The sequence below is a fragment of the Echinops telfairi genome, unplaced genomic scaffold (assembly GCF_000313985.2).
Source record: "Echinops telfairi isolate 266 unplaced genomic scaffold, ASM31398v2 ScPeMD7_655;HRSCAF=1070, whole genome shotgun sequence".
NCBI classification, from domain to species: domain Eukaryota; kingdom Metazoa; phylum Chordata; class Mammalia; order Afrosoricida; family Tenrecidae; genus Echinops; species Echinops telfairi.
This window is the reverse complement of record NW_022104553.1, coordinates 24,838,339-24,844,327: the sequence shown is the minus strand read 5'-3', so window position 1 is coordinate 24,844,327 and position 5,989 is coordinate 24,838,339.

Here is a 5,989-nt window from a genome sequence, read left to right as displayed (position 1 = left end):
CCTGCCAACAGGACATGTTCCTTTCCGAGCTTGACATGTGTCTTCTGGGCTTTGCAGATGGCAGGCAGGTGCCCTGTGGAGCCTGTGAGCGGCTGGTGTCACCCCCATCGGTCCCCGCCTCTGTCATTTCGAGTCTAGGATCTTGAAGCACCTGGCCCTCTGCAGTGCTGGCTCCTGTCTAGCGCGTGGTGTGGAGGCAGCTCGGGGACACGCGGGGCTGAGATGTGGGGAGCAGACCCGTGATGTTCTCTGGGCAAAAGGGAGGGGAGAGGTGTGACCCCTGGGGGTCCCCCCCTGGGTTCTCAAGCTAGCAGCACCGCTGCCTCCTCTGCGAGTTTTGCGCTCCCCCAGACTGACTGACTGACCTACCGGCCATCATACAGGCCCATCCTCTGTTACAGGGCTGTCCTGATGTCTCCACGGCCCGCCTTCCGGCAGCCTTGCCCGTGGGGAGAAAGCACTCGCGGCCCTGTGAGAAGCCCTTTAGTGGTTAATCCTGAGAAGAATCTGTGGAATTTTCCCCCCTCAAATCCATCAGTTTTGTTCAGATTGGACTTCTTAGTTGTCTGCCCACCCCCATGATAGCGGTTCAGGATGGGAAGGAAATTATGACCTTGGGTAGTCAGAGGGAATCTGGCCCTCGGGCACTTCCTGTGACCGCCAGGACGTTCCAGAGCCTGGGCCCTGACAAGGCCTTCCAGAAGTGCCTGCGGCCCACCTCGGGCCAGTGTGTCCAGGCCCGGGTCCTTACTTGTCACAGCCGTGCTTCCTGTGTCCACCCTGACTCAGCCTCTGCAAGGGACGCAGGTCCCCGGTGGGCCCGAGTGGGGTGGGGGTCCAGCCAGCCTTCAGATGCTAAGGCTCTCTCCAGGCTCACCCACGTCTCTACCTGCCCCTGGCAAGCCTCTACCCTGAGCAGTCAGGAACACCCCCATCCCACCCCCCACACTCACTCTTACAGGCCTACTCTCTGGGCCAGAAGCAGGGTGAATGGAGAGACCACCCAGGGCTGGGGGGCCCAGGGTTCTTGGGCTGAACTCCACCCCCCTTCTGTCTTGGGGCAGGGGGGAGGGTGTCCCTAATCTGGACAGGTTTGCTGATGAAGGCAAGAAGTCAAGTGTGGGTCAGACAAGGGGGCTTTTGAATGCTTATCTCTTGGCAGAAGTTTGAGAATTTGAGTGCCACACGTCTGGTGTTCAGGGACACGTGAGTTGTTGGAGTGGCTTGGGCACGGGATGCCAACCCCAGCTCTAAACCAGTGAGACCAGAGCCACCACCCTGTAGGCCTGGGCTCTGCGTCTGGAAGTCCGTTCACCAGGAGGCTCAGCGGATTGAAACCTCCCACCTTGGGGTAGCAGTCGAGCTGCCGGCTCGGGAACTCCTGTGTGCAGGCTTGGACCCACTGGGTTAGCTGGAACCGGCAGCCTCGGTTTCCCAGGCGGTCATCTGTAGGCAAGCCGCTCCCCAGGTGTTTTCTCCACGGAACCCATGGGGGACTCAACTCCCGGCTGACCAGGGCCCCTTAGTGGCTCGATAAATACGTGTAAATCACCAAGTGTCTGGAGCTGTCTTTGAAAATTTTTTTTTTTTAAGCAACTCTTAAGACCATTTATAAAAACCGCAGACACCGAGTGGCGGATGGCCCCGGGGGTCAGGGGATCTGCTGGTACAGCGAGGCTCCCCGAGCTGACGCTCCATACACTTGCTGCAGCCAGGTTTAGTGGCCCTCGGGCGATCTTCCTCGACAGTGCCCACGGGAAACACTACACGGGCAGCGAGGAAGACCAGCCCCGGGTGAGCGTGATGAAGCCCCGGTACCTGTGCAGCCAGCGACAACCCCCCTGCCCCCCCTTCCCCGTGGCACCTTTTCAGTCCTGTGTGGCTTCTCTGAAGAGCAGCGCTCAGAACGTGGCTTTCCACACGCTGAGGCGGGCGGTCCCCATATGTGGGGGGGGGGGGCGGGCGTTGTGCTTTTCATGGTGGCTTTCTGGTAACGACGCCCAGTCAGCTGTTTGTGAGGACTCCTGGTGACAGGAGTGGGTTACGTGCTGGGTTACCTACCCACTGCATGCTCGGCAGTTAGAGGGCGACCCTAGAGCTTCTGCTCCCGTGAAGATCGACAGCCTCAGAGACGGCTCTGCTCTGCCCCAAAGGTCTGCTGCGAGTCGGTCGACTGGGGCAGTGCGAATAGCTGTTCATTCAGAAAATTCAGTGTCTTTTTAAAAGGGCTACTCCTCTAGCCACCTTTTCCAGAAGCAGAGAGAGACAAACACCCCAACTTACCTTCCAAGTGGGACGGAGCTGGGGTGTAGCCGTGTGCCGCCTCACAGCAGGCAGGGCTCGTTCGCTCTGGGAGTCAGTCTGACTTCAGGCAGTGCGTGCGTGCAGGTTGTTGGGTTTGGGTTTGGATTTTCATCGTGGCTGCTTTCATGATCAGTATTCTTATAGATCCACTTTGCTGTTGGGGTTGACATGAGAGGGAGACGTCAGCAAAATTACGGGTGGCAGCGTTGGACAACGTGTGTGCCAAGGATAAACTGTACCAGCCCCCCAAAAACCCCAGGCCCCACCTCACTGGGGTCGGTCCCCCATTGGGCTTTGTTAGGGTGCAGCTTGAAGGACTTCGTTAGCCTCTGGTCACACTCGCTCCGGCTGACACCTGCCGGGTCTCGAAGTGGATTCTGTGTCTGTCTGTCCGGCTTGAGTGACTGCCGCCCTTCGCTGCAGAAGCGTGAGGGCGAGCGGTTTACGGAATGGCGCGAAGGAGCCCGAGAGGAACCGCTGGGAGCAGGGCAGAATCCCGCCCAGGGTGCAGGGCCAGCAGGGAGTGGGCAGTCAGCTGCCCAGTTTCCCAGCTCACAAGTGCCATCCCTCAGGCACCGTCCTCTGCTGGCGAGGCACACGCGTGTGAGACGGCCCTCACGCTTCTCACGTGGACAGAGGGTTTTTATGGAGAATTGTCTCCTCTCAGAGCTCTTCGTTTTCTTTCTGACAAGACAGACAACTACACAGCAAACCCCGGGATAAATTATACTCCCCAAGGCATCCTGGAGGTTTTAGCCACCCAGGAAATCAGGGGTGTGAGGCTCGGCTGCTTTCCGAGGGTGGTGACTGGGTGGGAATCACAGCTCAGCAGGCTAGAGGCCAGTCAGCTGGGATACAGAGGCCTTCGAGTGTGAATTTGCCTCGATTTTGCTTTTCCTTTGGGAATGGGATGTTTTCACCATTTATTAGGAGTGTGCGTGCGTGCATGCATGTGTGTCTGTTTGCCCTGTGCTTTGATCGGGGCCGCGGTATGCCCTCTGCAGGGACCCGGCCAAAAGCCAGCCTCAGAGGAGAGGGTTTAAGGTGGGTTTCAGCCGCCTCTGAGCCTGAGAAGTGTGACCTGGGGAAGCGGCTTTCTGGAAAGGGTGGGCCCTGGCCTGGGGAGATGGCCGGTCGCCTGGGTCTGTGGGCTCCCGCTACCCCCCAACCCAGGCAAAAGCAAAAGGCGTTATTTGTACAAATTACTAGTGGAGTGTTGGAGATGATCTTTATAACTGTTCTTGGAAAAATGAATCTTGGACCAGATTATTTCCGGAACAGACACTTGGCCTTACCTGCTGCTGGAAGCCGGCTGATTGGGTCGCCCCTCCCACCCCCATGCTTTCCACAGGGACCCCCAGGGGGCTTGCAGAGGGGCAAGTGGAGAAGCAGGGTGGATGCTGTGGACTAAACGTTTGATTTCCATCCACAATAGGCCCTCTGGAAACAAGAAGGGTCTATGGGGGTGTGCGGGTTGAAGCATCTCGTTGGACCCCCGTCGGGGCAGCTCTCCTGCCTGCAGGCGTGTCCTGCATCTGCGTCGGCCCACCTGGCAGCGGGCTAGGGTGAGGCAGGTGGCTTTTACTCCTGTGAGGATCTGACGTAAACATGACCTTTTCCCCGCCGGGGATTTTGGTCTTACAGTGAGAGGTGAGCGCCCGTAGCCTGGGCGTGCATGAGGTCTTGAGTCTCAGGACCCGAAGGTTAAACAATTACTTATACAGCCATCCTTCCAGAGGACTCGTTTCAGAGGTAACCTGTGCCAGAGCCCTAAGCACACAGTGAGATGCCTCCCAGACACGAGTCGGCGTGGAGCCACTGTGCCCCAGGGGAAATTTCTACCGGGCTCCGCTACCTTACTTGTGTCCACACCGGCTTTCTGCTGAGCCACCCCTTGCTGGCGGCTGCTTTCATTCACCCCGGACTCAGAAGTAGAAGAATCACGGCCATATTCAGCCTATGGCTGACGGGTCATCCTGAGTCACAGTGACTCTATAGGACAGAGTAGACCGGCTGCCCTAGGGTTTCTGAGAGAGGGAACTTGTATGAGAGCAGACAGCCTCATCTTTCTCCCGAGGCGCAGCTGGTGGGCTTGAACTGCTGACCTTGTTAGCCCCCCAGCGCCTAACTCATGGCACCACCAGGCCCCTTTCTCACTGCTGCTGAGTTGATGCCGACTTATTGTGACTCCCTCGAGGCTGAACTTTTATGGGATCCGGCAGCCTCACCTTTCTCTGGTGGAGGGGCTGGCGGGTCTGAAGTTCAGACTGTGTTGGCTGCTCGGTTTGTAGCCCACTACGCCACCAGGGCTCCTTGAGGCTCTGCTACCTGGCAGGTGCGAGTGGGTAGGCGTGTTCCCAGTAATGTGTGACACCGACAGGAAAGGTTATTTTCTAACTGGATCCTCCTCAGAGGTGCCTGCTCCCAGCCTGGCCCCTCGGGAAACGGGGCCCCCAGCCTGCCCCAGAGCCCGCCTTGTGCTTCTCCATCGTCATGCCCACTGCCCAGGCCTTTTCCCATCATCCGAATACCTGTCCCACCTCTCCAAGCATTGCTCACCTTTCAAGTACCAATTCAAATGCTGCTGCTGCTCCTGCCGCTTCCCGAAGCAGCCCTAGAACCAGCGACCTCACTTCTTTCTCTTCCTTCCTCTGGGCCCCAGGAAATGGCCTGCACCACTCATCTGTTATCTTAGTCATTTTTTAACTCGGTATTATATCGTCAGGAAATGATACGGCATCCTCAGCAGCAGGGTCCGGCCCTGTTCTTCATGCTGGAGCTCTGTAAATAGCGATTTGACTTGGCTGATGGACAGTTCCGCCCTCTGGCCTAAAGAGTAGAGTCATGAGCCAGTTACCCTTCCGAAGCACTAGGAAGGAGACTTTGAAGAAGCCGCTTGCCAACTGGCCGAGACGTGTGTCACCAAGGAGCTTTGGTGATGCAGTGCTGAAGCACTCACTGGAAGCCGACCGCTGAAACCTCGGGGCAGTTCTACCCTGTCCTACAGGGGCGCCAGCCATCAGAAATGCCTCAACAGCGACATGCTTGGTCTGGGGGTTTGCCTGGGCCTCTTGGATCTGACTGCCGTCATTTCCAGAAACACTTCTCAGCTGGTGAAGGGATGAGTCCGTGAAGGCGGGCCTCGGGTTCCCAAAGGAGCAGTGGTTAAGCACTTGGCTGCAAACTAACAGGTTGGTGTTGGGTCCCGCCGGCGCTTCCCTGGGTGAAAGATGAGGCAGCCGGCTTCCAAAGAGAAGAGATCGCAGCCGTGGCAGACCTGGGGGCAGCCCTGCTTTGTGCTACAGGCTCACCGTGGAGCTGGCTTCGAGGGTCAGGTGCCGACAGAAACCGCTCCTGGGACAGGAAGGCGCCCTCCCTGTGGGTCTCCCAGTCAGCTTCCAGAAGAGGGCTGGAGCCAGCCCCACGGTGCTGTGGACTGCTCGGTCTGAGCCGCTGTGGGCTCGGCTGGACGTCACGGCAGAGTGCACTAGATGAAGGAGGAGGGCCTTGGACCCCGCTCCCAGTTCCCCTCCCCCAGTTTCCCTGAATTCAGAAGGAAAACCAAACCCACAGAGACCTTTGGAGACTGCCGGGCGGGCAGAGGGGACACCCTCCTCACCGGCTCTTGTGGCAGATGCTCCTGGGAAAGGGGCCTGGTGGAGCAGCCGGTCAAGCATGGGCCGGC